Raw genomic sequence first — 25537 nt, 5'->3', positions numbered from 1 at the left:
TAAAAGTCATAAAAAGAATAATGTATCAGTGTTGGTTCAAAAGTCTACCTTATAAGTATATCAATCATATACAGAGGAAATAAAATGCATTAAAACTGCATTATCTAGGTATAGTTTCTGCAAATCTGAAGCTATTCTCATGGTTCAGTTTTGCATAATGGTACAATTGATCAGTAGCAAGAACTTTACTTTTATCTCTACAAGTAACAAGTTGAGTTAATTTTGTTCAATGGAGGATTTTACTGTTGTATCCATATTTTCTTTTTTAATGGAATACTTCATTTATTTACATTTCAAATGTTATCCCCTTACCTGGTTTCCCCTCCGGTAACCCCCTATTCTATCTTCCCTCACCCTGCTTCTATGAGGGTGCTCCCCCTACCCCACTCCTGACTCCCAGCCCTGGCATTCCCCTACAATGGAGCATCTAGTCTTCCCAGGACAAAGGCCTTTCTACCCATTGGTATCCCACAAGGCCATCCTCTGCTACATATACAGCTGGAGCCATGGATCCCTCCATGTGTGCTCTAGTTGGTGGTTTAGTCCCTGGGAGCTCTGCTTGGTCTCACTGGTTGATATTGTTGTTCTTCCTATAGGGGTATAAACCCCTTCAGCTCCTTCAGTCCTTCCCCTAATTCCTACATTGGGGACCCTGTTCTCAGTCCAATGGTTGGCTGCAAGCATCTACCTCTGTATTTGTCAGGTCCTGGCAGAGCCTCTTAGGAGACAGCTATATCAGGCACCTGTCAGCAAGCACTCTTGGTATCTGTAATAGTGTCTACACTTGGTGTCTGTATATGGGATGGACCCCCAGGAGAAGCAGTCTCTGAATGGCCTTTTCTTCAGTCTCTGCTCCACATTTTGTCTCTGTATTTCCTTCCTTGAGTATTTTCTTCCCTCTTCTAGGAGGGACTGAAGCATTCATGCTTTGGTCTTCCTTCTTGAGCTTCATGAGGTCTGTGAATTGTATCTTGAGTACCCATATTTTTCTATCTCAGAAGAAACTGAATAATTTAGAAGCATCAAGAAGTTTATATAGCTCCTGATCATTTGGGTGAGTTAATATTCATACCTAAAGTTAGCTACTGGAAGATATTCCTTCACCCCCTCTCCCCTCTTCTCCTCTCTGTCTCTGTCTCTCTCTCTCTCTGTCTCTGTCTCTCTCTCTCTGTCTCTCTCTCTCTCTCTCTCTCTCTCTGTGTGTGTGTGTGTGTGTGTGTGTGTGTGTGTGTGTGTGTGTGTAGTACATTTTTGCTCCCCAGGACTCGAGCTATAGAGATTTAACTTCCTCCAAATAATTCTGCATTAAGATATATCAAAATGGAGCAGAACACTTTGACCTGATTCTGTCAACGCAACTTCAGCTGCACCATAGCTCCTGCTTTCCTGACAGAAAAGCATGCGGTTCTGAAGCAGTTCTGAGGCAGTTCCAAGACCTCAGTAATCTCTTTCCAACAGCAATAGAAGTGCTGCTTCTCTTTTATTACATACTTCAAGCTTACTGCTTCCAAAGTCCCAATCTTCAGCCTTAGTCAGGTAAGTAACTGCTTAGCCTTGGTGTCCTTGTAGACTGTATCATGCCGATAATAGAAAACCTAAATGTTTCTGTATTTTGTATTTCATATCCCGTGTTGGTGTTAGAAAAATTAAATGGAAAGATCATCCTGAATTCAAAGAAACTGTCCCCCAAGGAGGGATTTCATGTACTATTCTGAGAGTCACTGAATTTAGATCTGAAACTATAAGACATGCTTTCACTTCCTGTACTGGTTTTTAGAAAAGCAAAATATTTTCATAAGAGTTCCTTTGGAAAGTTATCCTGGGAGATCTTGGTTCTGAGGACATTTCTTTCTGCACTTATTTCTCTCCAGATCCTACATTAAAGATTCACATTTTGTCCTGAAATTATTTTACAAAAGTAAAAGAGAATTTGCCTCTAGTGAAGGTCTTTTCTACTTCAGCCAAGTTGATAAATTTGGAGTTTTAAGGAAAAGATTGCCCTCGGTTGTGGGACTTCCAGCAGTATTCCTTGTCTCTTCCCAACAGATGCCAAAATCAATACTTCCCCATTTGTGACAACCGAAAGTTATCTCCACATATTTTGAGACTGTTCCAGCTTCGTGTCAATCCATGTAGACACCAAACCTTGACACTATTATTGATGCTTGCAGACAGGAGTCTGGCATGGCTGTTCTCTGAGAGGCTCTACCAGCTTCTGACAGATACTGATGCAGATACTTACAGCCAACCATTGGACTGAGCCAGGGTATACCTATGGACGAGTTACGGGGAGGACTGAAGGGACTGAAGGTGATTGCAATTTCATAGGAAGAACAACAGTATCAACTAACTGGACCCTTCAGAACTCCCAGAGACTAAGCCACCAACCAAAGAGCATACATGGGCTGGTCCATAGCTCCTGTTGCAAATGCAGCAGAGGACTGCCTTGTCTGGCCTCAGTGGGAGGGAATGCACTTGGTCCTGTGGAGACTTGATCCTCTAGAGAAGGGGGATGCTAGAAGGGTGAGGCGGGAGTAGGTGGATGGGTGGTGGCGCACCCTCTTAGAGGGGAAGGGGAAGGGAAAAAGGTGGGGAACTCATAGATGGGGGACCGGAAAAGAAAGGGGAACAGCATTTGAAATGTAAATAAATAAAAGAACAAAAAAGTCAAAACACACAAAGGGAAATAAATATATCAGATGGTTAAAAAAAAAATAAGTCTTGTAAGAAGCAAAATCAACCACACTTAAAAACCACTGATCTAGAGCAAATACCAGAATTCAAACTGTTTGAAACTGTTGAAGTACTTTGGTTGAACTTATCAATCATTGAGGTACAAAAAAATTACATAAACCATCTCCTCTGTTGGGTGGGCAAATTTTGTGATTTTGTGCTCTGTGGAATTAGCAAAATTGCTGTAGCAGAGGACTTGAGGGTGGCCATAGAGTTAATAGGCCTATAAAATGTACCTATCTGCTGCCTTTATGCTGGTACTGTAGTTGTTCACTAGAGGGATGTGTAGTATTACAAGGTATCTAGGTTCACACTGGGCCTTCCCTTTGACAGTATAATGCCAACACCAGTCACTTCTGTGCCCACTAGCTAAACCAACATTGGTTGGCCCAACACTGGTAACCAGTATTAACCACTTTCTTATTTTCTTGCTTGTTTGATAGGATTTGTAAAGACAGGCTTTCATTACGTAGGCCAAGCTGTCTTCTCATGGCCAGTCATATTCATGCCTTTCCAAGTACATGTGCCAAAACACACAGACTTCTCTGAGCAATTTAGAGCAACCTATGATCCTCAAGAACACACTCTCACCCAGTATTTTACATATGGTTTATTGATATGGTTTTAACAATGGGCCTATAGGTTTGGAACAGACAGAGCTGACAAAGCCTAAAATACTTTTCTCTGTCTCTTTACAGAAACATGCAGACAATTCCTGTTTTAAACCTGACACCTGCAAATATTTAAACTCCCTAATTTAAACCCTTCATTCTCACATATTGAACCAGATTACATATAACAGCAGCAGTCACATTGGAAACAGTGTCTGATTCTTTCATGGGTTTATCTAGACACTACTTTCACTCCCATGAGAGTGAGAAGCTTGTCCAGTCCCATCCAAAGACCTTGTAGACGTCTCTGTTTATTGTATCTGTCTATAGGTCCAGCAGTTCTAAACACCTGTTATCTTGTGGTATAATTTTCTTTCCTTGAGCTCTCGAAATGCTAGAGAATACAGTGACCACAAGGAGCCAACTTGTCCTTCCTGGGTGTGTCCATTTACCTTCCAGGAAGGGTCAGCAATCAAGAGATGCAGATGACCTTTGTGATGAATGAAATAGTGTAAAGTATCCTTGGCAGAGCTGGGCTGGTTCTTTCTCATTTCACCATTCTTTTTTCTTTGTTACTGATGTTGGTTGAAAGGAAAAAAAAACCTTCAGAAAAGTTCTCCTAGCAGACCTATCAATTTTTAATTTTGTTTGTTCTCCCTGGTCATCATCAATCAAGCATTGCTTTCCAATTACAACTAGTCACTGCTATTATATTTCTCTTAAGGATGCTTGAGACAACATAGTTAAAAAGTCCAATTAAATGAGTAATGTTTGAAACACAAAACACGTGAATGGTACTTTACTAATAAGACGCAGAATGCTAAAGTCTACATCCAAACAGAGGCTACTCTTCTTACACATCCTAGAAGCTGTTTTCATTGTATTGGAGACACACCATGTAAAGATGAGGTGACAAGCTTATAATATTCATGTGTATTCAATCTTGGAAATGACCATATTGGAAATATTGAGAAGAGATGGAATATTAAGGCTGTCTCTGGTGCTGGAGAGATGGCCCAGTGGTTTAAATTATTCGTTGCTCCTGTTAAGGATCTGGGCTCCATTCCCAGCATCCACATGGTGGTTCACAACTATCGCTAATTCCAGTTTGAGAGGAGGCAGAGACTTAATTTTATCTTTATAGGCACAAGGCATGGATGTGGTGCACATACACACATGCGGTGAAGACATTCCGAATAAAATAAATAAACGTACAAGAAGAGACAACTAAGGTATCTTATATGCAGTAACAATTTCCATATCAGGGTCTTCTTGTGACTATACAGACTGCTCAGGCTAATATTCTGTCACTAGCACTTGGTGAATATATAGATATAAGAATAGCTGCTTTGGTCACTGCCCACTTCATGCCTGTCCTATCATTGTGTACCTATTACAAGTGACTCTGTAGTCAAAGTGCACTAGAACATGACCAGAAGAAAGCTATGGCTTGGCACAGGGTGGATATCACTCATAAGAGTTCCTTCACAATTTTAACAGATCCGTTCTAAATATAAACTTAAATATGCTTTGCATTTCATTACGATCAGAATGAATTTATATGAAATACATAAATTCTAGCTATAATGTCGAAGCACAATCAATATCTGAATAAGCTATTTGAAAGTGAAGGAGAATGCTGATCAGGCAGTATTATGGCGCAAGGGCTACTTGTAAACATGAACATCTAAATTACAGTACACAGCCTGTGATAGCTTTGAGAAAGGAGGGGAGAGCAAAATTGGTTTGAGTGAGGAAATGAATAAATGCAGATGGTTTCAGAGAAGGCTTGAATATTCAGAGTTGAATTTCAAAAGGTTATCTTGGAACAATGTTGAAAGAGGAGGGTGGGGAGGGAAACAGCTTAGTCGCATCCCTCTTCTAGTAATCAGTGGAGTTCCCTTCCTGGTGATCAGAAGGCTAACAAGATCCTGCCTTCAGTCCATCCTCTACTCGAGAGTTACCACCTGAACATGTCTTCCTTTTCAACAGGCAACAGGAGTCTCATGATTATTCTGACAATTACATTATTTTGATTTATCTCCTCATGTTTCGTTCTTGAATTTTTTTCTTCTCCTGTCCCTTTTGTTCTAAGATACTTCCCCGACATTATTTAGGAAACCTTCCCAATTAAAAAGAATCCTCAAACCTCTTTTCTCTAACATTATCCTACCTTCTTATAAACCTTAGTTTACTGCCTTTGGAAATCTTTTATTTGCTTTCTTGGATGTCATTGATGTTTTGTATATTTATAATTTAGCCCTATGATAGTTAATTTTTATTTACGATGAATAGCTGCAGGCAATCAATGGTAGCTGAGGGAGGAAGAGTCTGTTCTCTCCAGAGAGGAGCTCCCTGATAGCCTATACAATCCCAAGTGGTCAGCCACAATTATATTTTTAAAAAGCAATTAACTTGTTCTCTCTCTTAGCTTTCCTGGGACGTCATCACCAAATGCCAACAATTGAGTGATTTATAAACAGCTATTTATTTCTTATAGTCCGTAAGGTCGAAAGCTAAAATCAAGGCACTAACAAATTTGATATCCAATAATGTCCCATATAACAGGTTCATAGATGGCTGTGAATTGCTGGCCTTACGTGGTAAATGTGGTAAGAAGTTTTTGGGTCTCTGGTGAGTATTAATTGAGTATTAATCCAATTCATGAATGGCAAACCACTATCAACTGATAATTATTTTAGTTTCTGGATGAGAATAGCCATATGTAAATTTTGTTGAAACCAAAATATTCAGACTGTGATAATGTTTTCTGAGGAAATTTAGAGAATCATGGATATTTAAAAAAATTTCCTTTTCAACAAAGAGAAATAATAGTTATTAAAATAACAACAATATCTTACCATTTTGGCATTATCTAGACTTTCAGAAGCCATTATATTTATTGCAAGTGATATGTTATCTACACCTGAGCACACATACATACATACATAGAATAAGTGTCTTATATCTAGCTCTGAGGGTTAACTCTGGAGAGATGACAGCTAAATTGGCAAATCACACACATTGGTGTTATCAGAGAAGACCAGCATGTGGGTCAGTAAACTACATCAGAAAGACCCCCCCCCCCCATATAGGTAGGATGCTGCATTGGGCTGACAGCATCAATGGAACACATAGTGGAGTAAAGGGGGTCATTCAAACACATTCTACTCTTCTTTCAGAAGCTTCATTTTCTGTCCCTTCCTGTGGCTGTGGCCATCAGCTCTGGGCTCTCCGTCTCCGTACATGGTGTAGTACAAATGACCGTAAGAGCCTCTTAGCCTCTTGACGTGGACTGGAGATGCACCAGAAGTAGCTGCTCTGCTGAGACTGTTAGCTTCTTTGATAGAGGAGAACTGGTTTCCAGAGCTCTCCAGCCTGCAGCTAACCATCATCAAACCACTCAGCCTCCCATCACATAAGTGAATATAGGACGTAACCTTCGCAATTCTATTTGTCATTCTTCTTTGCTTTTCTCTCCTGCCCCCGATTTTTCCTCATTTATTCCATTGCTCTAGAGAATTCTTAATAGTAGCCAAATCTCCAAAACCCATTAATGCAATAACTGAAAACTTTAAAGCACCATGGGCTTCAGAAGTATTCATGTCAGGAGTAGCAGTGGCAGGACGAAAAGGACGAGGAAGAAAAGAAAGAAGGGCAGAAGGTAGAAGAAGAAAAGGAACAGGCCTAAGTTTCTGATTTCATGATAAAATAAAAGAACAGCCTTTAACTTTAGAAACCAGGACAAAAAAGTCTATTATTTTAAAATATGCATTGAAAAAATGTGAAGTACAGAGGGAGGGAGAACAAATGAAATGAACTTCACCATGGTCCTAGATTTCTAGGTAAAGTTTATGTTCCAAAGCAGAACAACAGATACTGTCCATTATGACTGTCTCTACGAGTTGAATAGGGATTGGAATTCAGGAAATCTAAGAATATGTAAATTACAACTTCAAGAGGAGGAGTTTGGGCAGAAAAAAGAAACCTTTGAACGTAGACTATAACACACAAATCTCTCTCTCTCTCTCTCTCTCATTTTTGTCTTTGTCTCATTTTCTTTGTCTGTCTCTGTCTCAATCTCTGTCTCTCTGTCTCTCTCAGCAAATAAATATTACTTTTTAAAGAATAGAAATAGAATAATCAACGTACATTCTACGCACATTGAAGGCCAATAAGAGAATACTGTGGCATTTTAAGCAAATACCCTAAAAAAAGAGCCAATTTCTTACCCATCTCTCTAAAAAAAGAAGTAAAATACTTGATAAAACTACATCAGTTAAAAATTGGAAATATATTTTAAACATGACTCCAGAAAGAAATATGTAGATCGGATAGTGTTATCTCTGAATCTCATCACACATTTAAATAAAATATCACCGTCTTATGCAAACTATTTGAGGAATTGAACAAGAAAGAAACATAAAGTTAGCGCTTCTGTTACTGAAAACGATATAAGCACAAATTTCATTTTTTCATGAAAATAGGTACGGAAATCAGTAACAAATATTACCAAGTTAATCCTGCAAATCTTTTAAAAGGGAACATAATATCAAGAGGAGGCTTTCCCAAGATTCTATGGTTTAACTTCTGAATACCAATCATAGTAATACCACATTACTCAAACAAAAAGGAGATGAATCCATGAGATTTTATCAGAGATAGGATTTGAGAAAACACAGCAAAGTGAAGCAGTAATCTAGGGGCAGAAAGGACCAGTCTATGAGATCATGGTCGGTTTACAGACCTACGTTAGCACACCAGAAATGCCCTTACACTGAACACCTCTCAGTACTAGTGAAGGAAAGTAAAAGAAACAAAAACAGATGTGAGATTACGAAGGAATTAATCACCCAGCCACATGATTATGTACAGAGAAATTTCCTATGAATCCAAAGCTGCTGAAATGGATAACCTACTATAACGCAAGTGCACAAGCTCAACCAAACCTGGATGGTATTCCTGGGGACCAGCAATTAGCAGTAGGAACTTTTTTTTTTAAGTATTCACAATTACAATTAAACAACGAAACTGTGAAGGCTACAGTTTAAGAATCTACAATATCAGCACAGTGGAAACTATAAAACATTCTGAGAAATAAAGAGGAATTTAAAATATGGAGATAGTACGCTCTTAGATTCAGAACTACTCTAGATACACTAAGTGTATGACAGACTGTAGCAATGATATTCAGTTAGAAATGACTAATTGTCTCTAAATTGATCTACAGACTCCATAAAAGCACATTCACAATTGCTGCAGGTAACATTTTTGAGAAAGATTAACAATCTATCTAACCTTTATAATATTTAGGAAATATAAATGGCCCAACATGAATGAAAAGACTGGGTAAGAGAATCATGTTGACAGTCTTAAGTTTAACTTCAAGGCTTTACTTTTTCAAATGAATCAACGGTAATGATACAAATATAAAAAGCTATGTAAAAATCAAGAGAAGGCACTAATTAAAAATAAGCCATGCACTTATAGTCATTTTATTTTAGATATAAAAGTTTAAAGAAAACAAAATTACTCAAACATAGAACTGAGGTTCTCAATTTTTTGTTGCTTCTTCACAACTGTAATTTTGTTACTATTGTGAATCATCATGTACATGCATACGTGTGTTTTCCGGTGGCCCTAGGTGACCCCTGTGAAAGGATCATTTGATTCCTGAAGGGGTCATGACCCACAGATTGAGAAATGCTAAAATAGAGGATATTTCATCAAATGGCCATAAAAATTCTAAAGTACATATAAATAAATAAATCAAATATTGACTCTTACTTTAATTATATAGAAAAAATTAAATCCCAATAGATCCAAGATATAAATTAAAAAGTATAATTAGAGACTTTATTGAATTTAGTACATCATTGTGGTACATTCAGATAAATCTTAGGCAAATTAGTCACAGTAACAAAAATAGATACAACTGATATCAATGAACATAAAATCTATGATAGACAATATAAAACTATGGAAATTCAAGTCACAAACTGCGAAATAATATTTGCAATACATCTGAATGATGAAGAATTTTCAAATATATAATTCTACAACTCCATCATAAAAAGCAAACAGTCCTAAAAGACAACCAGGCTAAACAGATATTTCAAACAGGAAGACACATGAACTGACCTCAGTACTTAAGTGGTCCGTAGAATATACTACTAATACTCACATTGGTACAATTCTATACAAATTCATATACCTACATGATATGACCCATGATTTCCAATACTTATGAAGATAAGAATGATGGTGTATGATATTTTGGGAATGTAACACCATAAAATCTCTTTGGAAAACACTTCAGAAAACTTCTTATTAAATTGAATAGATATTTTCTGTGTGACATCACAATTGCACTGAAGAGAAATGGAATATATGTCCACATACAACTTCTCTGTGAAAGTTTATTGTAGCAGCTTTTGTGGTATGTTTATAAATGGTCAAATTAAATAAAGTCAAATGTCTAATATTAAGCAGATAATGGAAATCCTACAATGTAATACTGCTTAGTATAATTTAGTTTCTAACAATCACAACTGGAAATCCCAGTATCCAGACTAGCATTAATCTTTGAATGGATTCTAGTAAATTAGAATGCCTGGTCATTTGGAGACATCACTTCCACAATTGTTTCTAGAGGCTGTGTATCTTGCTAGCAGATACTTACTGTCTTTGCCAATTCTTATGAAGAGACTCACTACAGAGCTAGGCTTTGGTTAACAGCCAGCAGCGACTCAGGCCATCAACCTATAATCAACTGAGTGCTGCCAACAACTAGTCTAGAGAGGTTAAATGTGAGTTTCTCTAAGTTCAAGGTCTTTTGCGAACCCTTCCATCAAGGGACCCACAATAGTCTTACCCAGATTCCTGACTCCCTAATCACTATGATATAATAAACATTCATTGTTTTAAGACATTATGGTAATGACAATGCTAGAAGGTAGTAGATAATTGATACACTCAACAATTATAAAGAATGATTCAGTGGTGAATACCTCTTGCCAGTTTTATAACAGAAAAAATCCATGACAAACTGTGTAACTTCAAATGACAACCATTTATTATGTGAGAGTTCAATGAGCCAGCGGCCTGGGAGTGACATAATAGTTCACTGTGCAGGCATTATCAGGTTACGTCCAGGTGAGGCCTGGATCAGTGTCGTCTGAGGCTCAGAAGTGAAGTTTGAGTTCGCATGGTTGTTGAGAGCATTCAGTTCCTTGTAGTGTGAGTTGTTTTGGGATTGTTCTCAGCTTTTAAATCAAAGGTAGGATATTTGCTACATAGAAGTCTCTATACCATGGAATCTTTTTTTTTTTTTGGTTCTTTTTTTCCGGAGCTGGGGACCGAACCCAGGGCCTTGCGCTTCCTAGGTAAGCGCTCTACCACTGAGCTAAATCCCCAGCCCCTTATAACATGGAATCTTGCTCTGTAACAGTCAACAGGAACGTCTTTCTGAGACCTTGAATCACTCCAATTCTTTCTAAAGATTTACTTGCTCAGGTAGGAAAATGTTCCAAACCTAAAAATTTAAGGACTTTAAAGTGCATCTGAAAAAGAGTCCTTTCCGGTAGTAACATACGAACATCTATAAAAATAGATTCTTGGTTGAGCATTAAATAGAAAGTAAATATAACAGTAGACAAGGATCTGGGACTTTCTCAGACTTGGAATCTCTGAGAAAGACAAGAAGTCTAGTAATTAAAAAGCTAACCAATGGTTGTTTGGTCCAAGGGTTGGAGTCTGGAAAGAGGCAAAGGAACTTATTTATATACCTTGATATTGTTGCTAGTAATACAGTTTGCAAATGGAATAAACTCATGACACTATATATTTAAAATGCCAAAGTAGGCTATACATAGAGTATGTTTCTGAAAAGGGTGTGAGAAATAACTAGAAGCAGACAGACAACCTTGATATCGTTCTGTTTTTACTCAGACTATGACAAGACTGTTCAAATCGAACCTCACTAAGAAACAGATGCAAATGAATCGAGCAAGTCTATTACTTTCATATTTTATACTTCGTAGTAGTGTGAGAACACCAGGAAACTGAACTCTACACTAGGGTTCCTAAGTATAAATATTTCCTCTCATTCTCCAGTGTCAGAACCAATGAATTTGGCAAGTAAATGTTCACATACATGTAATGTATACCTCAACCGTTGGTACAAACACTATCCTCAGAATGAATTATAATTCATAAAAAGTAGCAACAGTGAACTCGAATTCATAAAATAAGCAATCAATCTGATGGTTCCAGCCCACTGCAAGGCTCTTCTTGGTATTGCAGAGAGGATCTAACTCTCTCTTCTATTCCACAAGAAGTCTGACTTCTTTTCCTGAAATTCAGTAACAAGAATAAGGACCATTATAAGCAAATACCACTAGAAAAGGTTGTTGCTTTCTGCTTTAAGGCTGTATTCCAGTTTTGAAAATCAGCAATGAAAGCTATTTTAGGATCATATGACTCATAATGAGAAAAATTTTAAGGGACTGAGTGCTACACAGATCCTGGAGAAGTCTTGAGAGCAATGGATTGTCCTTTCTCATGTGTGGATCAGCAAAATTCACAAAGCCGGAGGGCTCTTTCATAATACCTATTTGAATAACAGGGGTGGAGTGGAGGAAGACATGAATCAATTATTCTCAATGCCAAATAAACCTCTGGGATTAAATACTTTCTTTTCTTCTAGTCTAAACCATATGCTCCTAATTATAAAAGAATGGAACGAAATACACAAATTAATGAGGAATTTTCAGCACATCTGGGAAGTGGATGAGGAGGTCCAGGAGCCACCACTTCAGATCCACTGACAGAATAAATTATATAAATAGGACAAAGAGCAAGATTTAAGCAAGATGTCAATGTTCATTGATTCGTCTCCACAATATGAATCACACCCAAAGAGGAAAAAATTAATTGAATCAGTATTGCAGAGAGATATCTCTTATTTAGTTTTTGCCAAAGCTAGAGACATAGTCATTGTCATTTATCAGCCATAAAACGTTATATTTATCAGCCAATGTCCACAAAGGTTATATTCCTGATTTTAAGACCACTTTTGTGAACTCTGTATCCACATTTCAGGAAAGAATTGAAAGACCAAAACAAAGCAACAAAAACAAACAAAGAGTCAGATCGCACACGGCAGTTAGATAATTTTTTATGGTTGAGACAAGATTGCTTTAGTAGATAGAATGGGATTCAGGCATGGATCTCACCACCCAGAAATGTCAGGCTTACTTTTCGTGGAAGACAAATGTATTGTTTGTGCTTAGTTTCATGAAAACGGAGCAGACACCGAATTTTAAAAATGAAAGTAGGGCTGGCAAGAGGGTTCAGAGAAAGGGCAGCGTGCTTGCTGAGAAGCCTGATGTAAGTTTGATCTACAGAAACCACATGCTGGAAAGAGCACAACCTACGACAATTTGTGCTCTAACTTCCACATGTGTATTATAGCATGTATTCATGGGTATACACATAATGTCTTTCTCTGTCATCAATCTACCTATCTATCTATCTATCTATCTATCTATCTATCTATCTATCTATCATCTATATTTCATCTATCTATATATATCTAACCTATACTCATCACCTAAATATATCTGTCTACCTGTCTATCTATATCTATCTAATCTATCTATCAGCCTATCAGTAGGTTATATATAAATAATATATTATTTTACTAAATACATAAAAATTTTGAAATTAGACAAAGTAAGAATTTTTTTCAATGTCATTGTTAAAAGGCAGGATTCCTGCTGATATTCAGAAGTGGGGTCTAGATTTCTTATGTGGGTTTATTATTTTTGTTTGATGGGCTTTTTTTCTTTTGAAACATATCCCATAATTGACAGTTGATTGCTCCTCCAGGCATTCATCTGTCTGGGCTGATGGAAATGATACTAAGGGACTGACTATCCCTTAAGTTTATTTTTTAAATAACGCTTCCCTAGGATGCACACCTGGAGGATTCCACTAACTTTATTATTGGCAAGAATTGGGTTATATGACTAAATTAATTTCCACTGAAGGCTACAAAAGCATGGTTTTAGGTGGCCACATTGCTACAAGATTGACACAGCTACTAACTAAGAATGGTCTTTACTCTCTCTAGAACCACACCTGCGCTGTGCTTCTAAGTTTCTAAGCAAACCCTGGGAGTTCGGGGGCTCTCATTAACGTTTAATCTTACTTGAAATTTTAACGACTTGTTATAAGTTAACTTTCTGTACTCCAATTTCACAGAACTACTGAAGGTTAATAATCAATTCTAATTTATGAACTTTCAGCAATATTTATGAAGCACTGTGTTGGGTCAGTGCTCAACATATCAAGAGTCAAATGAAAGAGTTTATTCCCATAGAAACATACGCACAGCACATACTAAAAATTAAGAAATTCATGCTCACATTTGAGCATTGAATGATGGAGGAAGTGGTTCTATTTTGAGAAGGTTGCAAGGAGGGCAAATACATCGTACTCAAGTTCCGTGAATTAAAATCAGGATCATTTGTCATGGCTACTCACTCCTAGTCTATTTTCTTCACTCTAAATTAAAATGAAAAAAGAAATGCAATTAATTATAAATAATACACAAACTATGATACAGCTGTCTATTTAATTATAGACATCTTGAGATGTCTATAACTGCTAGGTCATATGTCATTACATGAAACACAAGGAGTGCTTCCACATAGCCACACGATGTGACATTTGTACACCTAAGTTACGCAATATACACTATCATACATGTTAGCTATAATTTATAATAAACCAAAATAGTGTCATGTGGGTTACACAACCATAATAATGAAAAGTCAATGAGGAAAATGCATGTAATAATATTTAAGTTTATTCGTAATAAGAAAAGAACCCAAAATATGAGAAATTTTAATGAAATAGTTCATCTACTTCAACTCACGCAAATGCATTCTGTTATCTCTTCACAGTTTGCTATGAGTTTCATAAATATAGAATATCACACAATATGCTTTTGCTGTTAGAAAACAAACAACACACTGGTGGTCTAAGAAGTCATTGTTCATAAAATATGCTGTTTTTCATGTTGATCTTAAGATATAAATCTGTTTGTTTCTGACACAGCTATTCATGAATGAGTTAAATCTTTTGAGCTGCTTTTACCAAAGTATAATAGTCCAAATAGAATACATGCTGTGAAGTGTGATGTGTGATTTTTTTTGTTGTTTGTTTGTTTTTTTATTTTTGATAATATGTAATTTCTTGGTAGTCAAATTAGTTATTCTGTGTTGAGGGGTAAGGAGAGTGTGTGTATGAATAGGTGGGTGTATGTATGTATGTGACGAAGTCAGAGGTCAATGTCTGATGTCAATCCAGAGGTACTGTTGTATTTGATCTGACAATGTCTCTCAATGAACCTGGAACTTACTGAACATTAGGGATCACACTCAATTCTTCATGCTTATATGGCAAACACATTGCTGCCTGTGCTATTTTCTGAGCCTTCAAAATGCATATTCTTGAAGTATGTTACCCTCATTTCAGACTTGGTATGGGGTGGGGGGAAACTTTATGATGATTCTTTTTTTTTTTATTAACTTGAGTATTTCTTATATACATTTCGAGTGTTATTCCCTTTCCCGGTTTCCGGGCAAACATCCCCCTCCCCCCTCCCCTTCCTTATGGGTGTTCCCCTCCCACCTAATTGTGGATCAGGAAATACTGCCTTGTAAGAGCTTCATCTCTACCTCTCTGCTCTAGGCACTCTGTTCCAACTGAATCCTATCTGCTGGAAAATAATACACATTAGAAAAAGGTCTCAGACTCTCTTGAAATATCACCCCTCCATTTTAATTCTTACCACATTCCTCTAATATTAAATGAGAACCATTTGTTGTGGGTTTCATGATGTTAAACTTCTAGTCACACATAGCTAAGCAATAAAGTCAAACCTCAAAACCTGTTCTCCTTTTCACTTGTCCTTCATGCTTTTTCCAATACTTTGCACATGTCCCTCCTGGTAGCCTACTGTTTAAATACATTTTATCCAGATTTTAGTTGCTGACACAATTATCTCTCTCACCTAAAGACTGAGCAGTTATACTAGAATTTCTTGAAACTGAAATTCAGCACTGACAATCTTGAAGTTTCTATATTGTTTCTATTACTATAAACATAACACACACTAACAATTCACAACTTGCTAATTTAGCATTTTCTCATGCTCCAAGCAAAGAACACAGACAACAATGCTTTTTGGATCCTTCCATCGAGAATTCTAGAGTTTATTTCACTTACATTAGCTCAGTTCTTGTAACTTTCGTTTCCTTGATGTCCCCAACACTGCCTGGCAATTAATATTTTTAATAAGCAATTGCAGACAAGCACATAATGTAAGTGGCTTTTCAAGACTAGGAACATATGATGAATACAATCATGAAAGCATCCGTGCAGTCAATACGATATGAAATGGAAAGAGAAAAATTAGTAAAACTGCCAGTAAGATACCCATACAAAAAAAAAACATAGCAGAGATCAGGATGTTCCTGAGACCTTCACACATTGCATAAAGACACGCATATCTATTATGGAGGACTAGTGTGCTTCTTTTGGGTTGCTAAATATCAAGAATTTTAAATGCAAGCTATTTACACATTTAAAAAAATTTCATGAATAATAATCTGTGCAGTCAGGCATGGAATAAAGCCTGTTCTGATCCATCTGCACACGTGAAGGTAACATCTAATTCTGTGGTACTGAAGAGCATTGGCTTCCCAAAGAGGAGAAAAGACGGTAGAGCAGAAAAAACATTGACTAAGTATGTTTGCCGGAACTGTGCCAAGTTCCTGGACTTTGGCAGATAGGAACCTATACCAAGTCTTGTTGCATAGAAATTCAAGTTACATGGGGTTAGTATATATTGCACTTGTTTTTATAAGAAGCATATATAGGTTTAATTTTTCAATATGAGACTAATCGTTCTTGATATACTCCTCTTTGAAAAATTAACTTTATGTGTGTTTGAACAGAAAAACTATGACTAAGAGTGGGCATCTTTATTAGGAAGTGTCATTTAAAAAAATTGTCTATGTATATTTTGACAACATTATTCATGCCTGGTCCATCAGAGGTACCTCAGAGGGCATTACATTCCATGGATCTGGAGTTAGGAAGAGTTGCGAGCTGCTGTGTAGGTTGGATGTTGGTAATCAAACCCAGGTCTCCTGGAACAACCTAAGTGTTCTTAACCACTGGGCTAATTCCTAAGGTATTGTCTTAAGGCTATAAGATTAGCTAAAATTTACCAAGAATTTTCTTTTTTTGTCAGTCAGAAAAATGCACTGAGGAAAGAGGGCTTATGGTACACTCAGTAAACAGATACAAGAGGTTTGGGGATCTACAGATCAGTCTCTGTTTATGCTGTAAAATTCTAGAAGGTTTGGTTTTCAGTCTTTTAGAAATTTCACAAAGAAAGGAGAACTTGTCCATAGTCGCTCAGAGTAAATAGACATAAAATTGTTAAATTACAATCTGGACAATCGGGATGAGCTCCTAAGAGAAATAAAAAAACCTGCAGTGAAATGGAATATTTTTTAATGCCTCAAGGACTTAAGAAGGATTTAAGTATCTTTTAAAAAAAGGTAGGTTTTAGGCTTGATGAGCATCGATTAGAAATATATTGTGAATAGAGTTTTTCATCCTTTAAAATAAAGACTGGTGGGTGCTCACTTTCAGATTTCCCAATTCCAAGGGTTTGCGGGTGAGTTAGTGATGTGCTCCATTCATTTCTCCGATGCCATTAACACTGTTGGTCTAGGGAAAACTCTCGGAGTATCATTATCTATAATACTTGCTCTCATCACATATAAGTTACAGTCTCTAATATGCAAACAATGTCAAGATTGTGCCTTAATATCGGAGAGCATAGAATATGTCAGAGAGAAAAGGTATGATGACTAAATCTGCTTGAACAAGAGCAAAAGCAAAAGTTTACCAGAAGCCATATCAATTCATGGAAGGGTATACACATTTTTCCTCTTTTCTGAGGGCTGTTAAATAAGGTAATAAAGGGATAATACTGAGAAGAAAGACTCAGATGACCCTGTCCACTCTTGCCAAACACTATCTCTAATAAACCACCGCGAGAGTAGTTTATTATTATTAAATATTATTGATCATGTTATATTTAAGCCTATATATTACCTATAATTAGATAGAGATTCAATCTATACATAATGATTAGCCTAGGGTATTTTTGAAGTGATCTATTACTTATGAGTTTTATGAAGTATTTGATGTGTGTGTGTGTGTATGATTCTTCTAGCTGAAAATAGTATTCTGTTTAAATTAACATGAGCAAATTTGTATTATCATCTTTTAAAATAGAAGACAGTTGGAGATTTTTATGGTTGTGCCTATGTGCTCAAAAATATTAAAAGGTGACCAAATTTTCCCACTTCTCTTGAAACTAACAATGACAACATTTTATCCTTTAATCTATTGTCATACCTCTTCCGGTCTGTGGCCTGGGGTAGAGTTAATCTCCCTGAACAGTAAAAATGAGGCTCGTTCTTCTCCAGCCAGAGTGGGCCAGTGCCATCTCTAACTATGGTACAAATGAGAGTAAAGGGACTGATCCTCCATGAAGGGAACGAGCAAGATGGAGTAGGGACCTTTCCCCTATGTTGTCACGACTTCTTGGAAATCATTCTATTTCTTTCTCCTGTGTGCCAGATGGAACTCAGCCTCATACATGCTAAGAACTACCACTGAGCTTCATGTATCCATAACATCTGAAAACTGTTTATTATGGCATTACAGATACAGTATGACATGTACTGTGTTAACCACTCAGAGTATATCATTCAGTAGCATTAACTGCGTTCTTCCTATTGTGAAACCATCACCATTTTTTTAAAAAAAGTGCTTACTTCTCTTGGAATTGGCATGGTTGCTGGTAAACTTTCTCTTTTCTTTTCCTGCAGTTACTCAGACATATTTAGGAATATTTAATATTTTTCACAATTATTCTGTAGCCATGCTTAACTCAGTGGGATTATATATGACTAGATTGGGGGTCTCGTTTGGTGTGTTGACTTGACCATGGCTGCAGAATGAGTAACATGAGACCTTCCATGAGATGCCAACTGCATAGTCTAGAGCAGCTAGAAGGTTAGGTTGTCCCAATCCTCTGAGCAGGTCACCTAAAATGATAAACGTCATGCAAAATTCCAATTTCATAATTTGCCCAACAGCACAGACTGTTAAGGATGTTATCAGTAAATACCAAAGACAAGCTGAGCTGAAACTTACAGTTTATCATTTAGTAAGCTGAGGGGCCCAAGGTCAAGGTCTCCATAATACAGTGTTCAGTGGTCACCGCTCCCTTACTTAGAGCCATCTTCTTATTTTAACTACACAGGAGAGAAGGGAGAAAGAGGTACTATTGGGCCTCTCTCATATGAGCACTAATCCCATCCATGAGGCTGCTGCTCCTGTCTGTGACCTCAGTACCTTTAAAAGGATCCACGGGCTAACATCAATAACACAAGTCTTATTTGTGATAGATATCATTTTCTTTATGTAAGTGGACATAGGAATGATTACAAAGTACTAGAGCACTAGTAAGGTATTCACAAGTAGAGAAAGGACATTGCATATAGAAATATATATTTTTATTTTATTATATATATAATTATTCCTATTTACTATTCTCCACCCAAAGAAACTTCTGTAATGCTTCAGTTGAAATCAGGTGTATAAAACCTGAGTACTTAATGATTAATTAGAATTTAATCGAGTTAGGTAGAAATCCATCCCATAAAAATGGGTCCACATTTTTAAGACTACAAAGCATAGGAAAAAAGAGAGCCTTAGATGAGAAACCAGTCCTCCTCAACAAAAAAACATTGCTTATTCTTATCCTTCCAAGTGATTGACACCCACTTCTTTCTTGTATTAAAGTCTCCCCAGAACATGGTTCCTGGAGAGTTCTTTCCCAAGGCTCCTTTTTTCTGTAGTTACACCAACCTTAACTATATATACTCAGAGACAATCTTACTTTCAATGACCCAAGCTAGTTATTCTCCAACACTTCTAATGTACACTCCCTTCATGGGAATGGTATAAGAAATAAACTCTGAAACTGAAATTATAATATTTAGCAAGCTTTCAGAACATGAATTCAAGTGAAACTCAGAAGTGAGCCTACTGTCTCTCTGCCTCACAAAGGCCTAAGCTGGGCACACGATACACTGGTTTCAGACAATTTGGCAGGATTCCTGTGAGAAAAGACTGTATGCCAGGTTCATGCTCACTCATTCACAATTTCATAATCTAGTTCTCTAAAGGAAAACTAGCAAATTCAAATGGGGGAAATGCCGTAGAAAGACAGGCACGAGGGTTTAGGAGGGATTTGTGCTTTTCCGAACATCATTTTGGAATCACAGGAAGATTATTTGAAAGCCAAGTGTGAGAGTGAGAAATACAATCCTGCGTCTACAACAACTTCTGACAAGATTTCACACACTGTCAGAAAGGTTCTTTTCTCTTGCTTGGCTTCCCTGCAGTGGGAGTGGGGACAAAGCCAATGCCCCAACCTCCATGCACTCAGGGAGCCACTTTGACCCAGTTCCAGAAGCCCAAGGGCTGTCCTTAATTAGCATTGTAATTTATATTGCACAATTATGCAAATTGGGTACATAAACAAAATTATCCCTTCAGTTTGGCTTCGCTGCTCGAGAAATGCAAAGCCACTAACCCGATAAGAAAAAAGACATGGGAGTACATTCGCTTTGATGCAAGGCGTCACTTTTTCATTTGTCCTTTCTTTGTTTTCCTCTTTCGTCTTCCCCTTGGGCTGTCGTTTTATTTCCTCTCTGTGTTGAGATTTTTTCCTTTTATGATGTTTATTTCTTCTTTTTCTATACTTGGCTCTTTTCCTTGGGAAATTTTCTGTCTCATTAATTCTCCTACTGCGATTCACAACCCTTTGGCTCATTCCTTTGGTTTCTGATATGATTGCTATCTGCCCATAGTTTTCTTTTTGCTTTTTTTTTCCTTTCTGGCCTTCAGTCTACATTGTGCCATTCTTCCCAAGCTAGTCTGACTTTCTTTCTATAGTCGAGTGATGCTCCTTGCTAGCTATCTAGCAAACACCTCTCAGTATGTAATCATTTAGGGGAAAGAAAGCTTAAAACAAGCATGACAAGTAACAAAAGTTGGAAGATCCGGCATTTGAAAGCACAAAGCTCGGGACAATCTATCTAGAAAGCTGTGCCTCCAAGCGATAGGCAGAATTCAAGAAAGTATCGACCACTAGGTGATCAACGCTTAAATCAGCGTGAACAAGACAATTTACTAATATAGCATCATGTCCCAGTTGAACCAATCCCTTTGCACAGCCTTAAAATTGTAAGGAAGACCATAGACTTCTAAAATACTGTAAATCTATAGAAAAAAATTGGAATAGGGTTGGATTAGCAGGAACGATTATTACTGTGATTGACAGAACGTGGAGACAAACTGCTGAGGGCATTTCTAACAGAGGTGTTTCAACAGACTGGGGAAGAAAAACAAACTGTGCCTTGCTTTATCTACCCAGAACCATGGCTCCCCTGGGGAAATACTCCTTTTCATCCTATAGCCCTCTGGCTTCGGCAACATCAGTTAAATTAAAACATAACCCAAGGGGCACCCTGCCCAACTATGGCGAATCATAGCATCCTCCCTCTGGCTATAACTTTTTTCCATTTTGAATAGCATTAAAATGCCCTGTAGGACCTTCCATACATATTTTTTAATCCCTATTTTGCTGTCTTTAGCTCACCCATCTCTTTCTGATTTGCTTACTAGATTCTAGTCGTCCTGCTGTCTAAAATAGTCTCATCTTTGTTTTTATACCTTTCATCATCACTGCTTTGCACTTTGATGGTGCTGGAGACTGGACTCATAGCACCTACATGCAAGACAAGTGCTCTAACACTGAGCCATGTGTTAGGTTTTTTTCCCTGTGAATTTTGACAGCTGATTTATTCTTGTCATTTGGCTCTATAGTCATATGTAATTTAAGAGACGTCTTCTCTCAAACTTTATTTTAGTGTTGACCTATATTTGGCTATTCCACTGTGTGTTCTGTTTTAGTTTAGTAATTTTTAAATATTATAGTACAGAGGGTGTGCCTGTATACTGTGTTTACCATATCGTGTACTTGCTTATTATATATTTATCATACATTTTAAGCTTATATATAGTGTGCCTCTTCCCACATAAGAATGTAAGGAACACTTGTCTATATGTCTTGTTGCCCTACCTCTAGTACCTGAGACAGAATTAGATACACAGACCCTTCTCAACATATCCTCGACTAAAGGGAGTGCACTGATTACTATTAGGAAACTGGCAATGACCTAAACCTAGCCAATGATTTTGGTTTAAATCTACAACCTGTCAATTGTATAAATAATTGTAAGTAAAGATTTTCCGAACTTTAGGTACGTGAAGCAAAATGAGTAAAACTCACAGTGATTGGCCTTTCCATCAGGAGACACTTAAGTGACATGGCCAGTGAGGGGAGGGAAAGATGAAGGATGGAGGTGTTGGTGGGAGCAGACTGGAAAGAAAGCTTGGTCGGTGTCATTAACTAGGAGCCCGTCAGCTGCCCAGCTGCTTTTTGTGCCTTTAAGGTCCTTCTGTAAATTCTGACTTCACTGAATTACTATGTTTGTGCATTTCAATACGTTCAATTAGTAAGAATAACATTTACCAACATTACAGGGAAAAAAGCATCGTAATATGTTTGCTCTTAAACATCAAGCAAGTAAAATTGGTGTTTGAGTCATTTGCCCGTTTCATGAATAACTGAATTCTTGGTCCTTTCAAATTTTAGCTTCGTTTCCCTATTCAAAGAAATAAAAAAACAAAGGGAAGGAAAAGAGGCAGGAATACTGGAAGCTACATGATAGGATACTGGAAATATTAAACTGCAAAGTTCTTATGTATGATTCTTCAGATTGAGTAGGTTCCTAGTAAAGGCATTTTAATCTTTACCTCTGAGTGCACATGTGAATTTGTTTTTGCAAGTAGATGTTCAAATCTACGCTTTTTTTTTTACTGTTTGTGGTATATACCGAATCCTTGTTTATGTTTTTAATTATTTGTTTGTTTGTTTATTTATGTTTACATTCCAGATTTCATTCCCCTCCCGGTCCAGCCCCCCCCCACCTTTCCACATCCCATACTTCCTCCCTGCCCCCTCTCCACAAGGATGTCCCCACCCCACCAGGCCTCTAAACTTCCTGGGACCTCCAGTCTCTTGAGGGTTAGGTGCATCTTCTTTGACTGAACCCAGACCAGGCAGTCCTCTGCTATATATGTGTTGGGGTCTCATCTCAGCTGGTGTGTGCCACCTAGTTAGTAATCCAGTGTCTAAGAGATCTTGGGGTCCAGGCTAGTTGAGACTGCTGGTCCTTCTACAGGGTCGCCCTCCTCCTCAGCTTCCTCCAGCTTTTCCCTAATTCAACCAGAGGGGTCAGCAGCTTCTGTTCATTGGTTGGGTGCACACATCTGCACCTGACTCTTTCAGCTGCTTGTTGGGTCTTTTGGAGGGCAGTCATGATAGGTCCCTTTTTGTGAATGCCTCAAAGCCTCAGTAGTGGTGTGAGGCGTTAGGGCCTCCCCTTGAGCTGGATCTCACTTTGGGCCTGTTACTGGACTTTCTTTTCCTCAGGCTCCTCTCCATTTCCATCCCTGCATTTCTGTCAGATGGGAAGAATTACAGGTCAGAGCTTTGACTATGGGATAGCAACACCATCCCTCACTTGATGCTTTATCTTTCTGCGGGAGGTGGGTTTAATTTGTTCTCTCTCCTCACTGTAAGGCATTTCATCTAGGGTTCCCTCCTTTGAGTCCTGAGGGTCTCTCACTTCACAGGTCTCTGGTACATTCTAGAGGATCCTCCCAACCTCCCTCTGCTTTAGGTAGCCTGTTTCCATTCTTTCTGCTGGCTCTCAGGGTTTCAGTCCTTTTTGCCCACCCAATACAAGATCATGTTCCCCTCTCCCCCAACTCCTATCCCCTTTCCTTCCCCAGTCCCTTTCCCCCTCCTTGTGCCTTTGTTTATTATAAAATATTTTAAAACTTTTTAATTAAGTGCATTGGAATTCCTTAGTGGACGATACCAAAATTTATGTATGAATGAATATAATATCTGGAGAGTAGCCTGGATTGGGTACAGTTTGTGAATAAGCTGTAAACTACCTTCTTTCTGTTCCCATTCTATGGGTGTGAATCCTAAAGTCTATTCTGTAGATCTGTCTCCAAGTTGCTCAGGGGCTGAACTACAAGTGGTAAGACAAGTAGTAATGAGTTGAGGAGTGAATGGTGCAAAAAATATTATTTCTTTACCAAGAGCAGTCAGAGTAAAATCCAAAGAGCCATAATACAATAAACCCAGGTTAGAAGGAACAATGCATTTCCTAAAATGAAAACTAAGAGATCAGAGCTTTGACTATGGGATAGCAACACCATCCCATAAGATCAAACTAAGGCAAATAAACCAGACACTCCAAATTGTATGCTATTGACTAAAATCAACATTTTAAAATATTCTTTCCTCACTTGAGCCAAAAGTGTAATTTAGATGCTTTCTAATAGCAGAGTCAGTTCTCCAGAGGACTGCAGGGTTTAGGAAGGAGTTGATGGAAGGGAAATCATGTAACCAGAAAGACTGGTTATCTTCTTAGGTAGTCACACAGGGTGGATTCACAGCCTTGTGCACAGATTCTGTCAAGTTTTGTGTTTAGCATTTTGAAATGGTCCACACTATGGTTACTGCCCTTCCAGTTCGTGTATATCTTTTAGGGAAGGTGAAATTTTGTGATTCAAATTCCCTCATTCAATTTCAAAATTTGTAAAGAAAAAAAATCTCACCCAAAGTTTCATAAAAAATATAAATTTAAGAAACATATGTAGATCCCTGGCCCAAGAGGAAACTGTATACGGCCTCTGGGCTCCCGTGGGGGAGGGCCCAGGAGTGGCAGGACCTCTGCCTGAGACACCGCCGGAACCTGAAGGAAACAGACCGGATAAACAGTTCTCTGCACCCAAATCCCGTGGGAGGGAGAGCTAAACCTTCAGAGAGGCAGACAAGCCTGGGAAACCAGAAGAGACTGCTCTCTGCACATACATCTCGGACGCCAGAGGAAAACACCAAAGGCCATCTGGAACCCTGATGCACTGAAGCTCCCAGAAAGGGCAGCGCAGATCTTCCTGGTTGCTGCCACCACAGAGAGCCCGAGGGCAGCACCCCGCGAGCGAACTTGAGCCTCAGGACCACAGGTAAGACCAACTTTTCTGCTGCAAGTGAACTGCCTGGTGAACTCAAGACACAGGCCCACAGGAACAGCTGAAGACCTGTAGAGAGGAAAAACTACACGCCCGAAAGCAGAACACTCTGTCCCCATAACTGACTGAAAGAGAGGAAAACAGGTCTATAGCACTCCTGACACACAGGCTTATAGGACAGTCTAGCCACTGTCAGAAATAGCAGAACAAAGTAACACTAGAGATACTCTGATGGAGAGAGGCAAGCACAGGAACCCAAGCAACAGAAACCAAGACTACATGGCATAATCGGAGCCCAATTCTCCCATCAAAACAAACATGGAATATCCAAACACACCAGAAAAGCAAGATCTAGTTTCAAAATCATATTTGATCATGATGCTGGAGAACTTCAAGAAAGACGTGTAGAACTCCCTTAGAGAAACACAGGAAAACATTAATAAACAAGAAGAAGCCTACAGAAAGGAATCACAAAAATCCCTGAAAGAATTCCAGGAAAACATAAATAAACAAGTAGAAGCCCATAGAGAGGAGACACAAAAATCCCTGAAAGAATTCCAGGAAAACACAATCAAACAGTTGAAGGAATTAAAAATGGAAATAGAAGCAATCAAGAAAGAACACATGGAAACAACCCTGGATATAGAAAACCAAAAGAAGAGACAAGGAGCTGTAGATACACGCTTCACCAACAGAATACAAGAGATGGAAGAGAGAATCTCAGGAGCAGAAGTTTCCATAGAAATCATTGACTCAACTGTCAAAGATAATGTAAAGCGGAAAAAGCTACTGGTCCAAAACATACAGGAAATCCAGGACTCAATGAGAAGATCAAACCTAAGGATAATAGG

The 25537-nt window shown here is 38.1% G+C and overlaps 1 long non-coding RNA gene across 4 annotated transcripts in view; it reads right to left on the bottom strand.

Moving 5' to 3' along the window:
- Positions 1-10189: 10189 nt before the first annotated feature.
- The window catches only part of LOC103693508 (uncharacterized), a 493880-nt gene continuing 478532 nt past the window's right edge, over positions 10190-25537 (bottom strand). For 3 of the 4 annotated variants that reach the window (XR_015632963.1, XR_015632969.1, XR_015632982.1), the window contains 2 exons: positions 13775-13913; positions 10190-11697 (listed from right to left, as the gene is read on the bottom strand). This is a non-coding gene — a long non-coding RNA (uncharacterized LOC103693508). Of the gene's footprint in view, positions 11698-13774; positions 13914-18656; positions 18758-25537 lie in introns of all 4 variants that reach the window. The other variant, XR_015632979.1, reaches the window with a different exon arrangement.

The sequence above is a fragment of the Rattus norvegicus genome, chromosome 11 (assembly GCF_021556685.1).
Source record: "Rattus norvegicus strain SHRSP/BbbUtx chromosome 11, alternate assembly SHRSP_T2T, whole genome shotgun sequence".
Lineage (NCBI taxonomy): Eukaryota > Metazoa > Chordata > Mammalia > Rodentia > Muridae > Rattus > Rattus norvegicus.
This window is presented reverse-complemented; position numbering and strand designations above follow the sequence as displayed.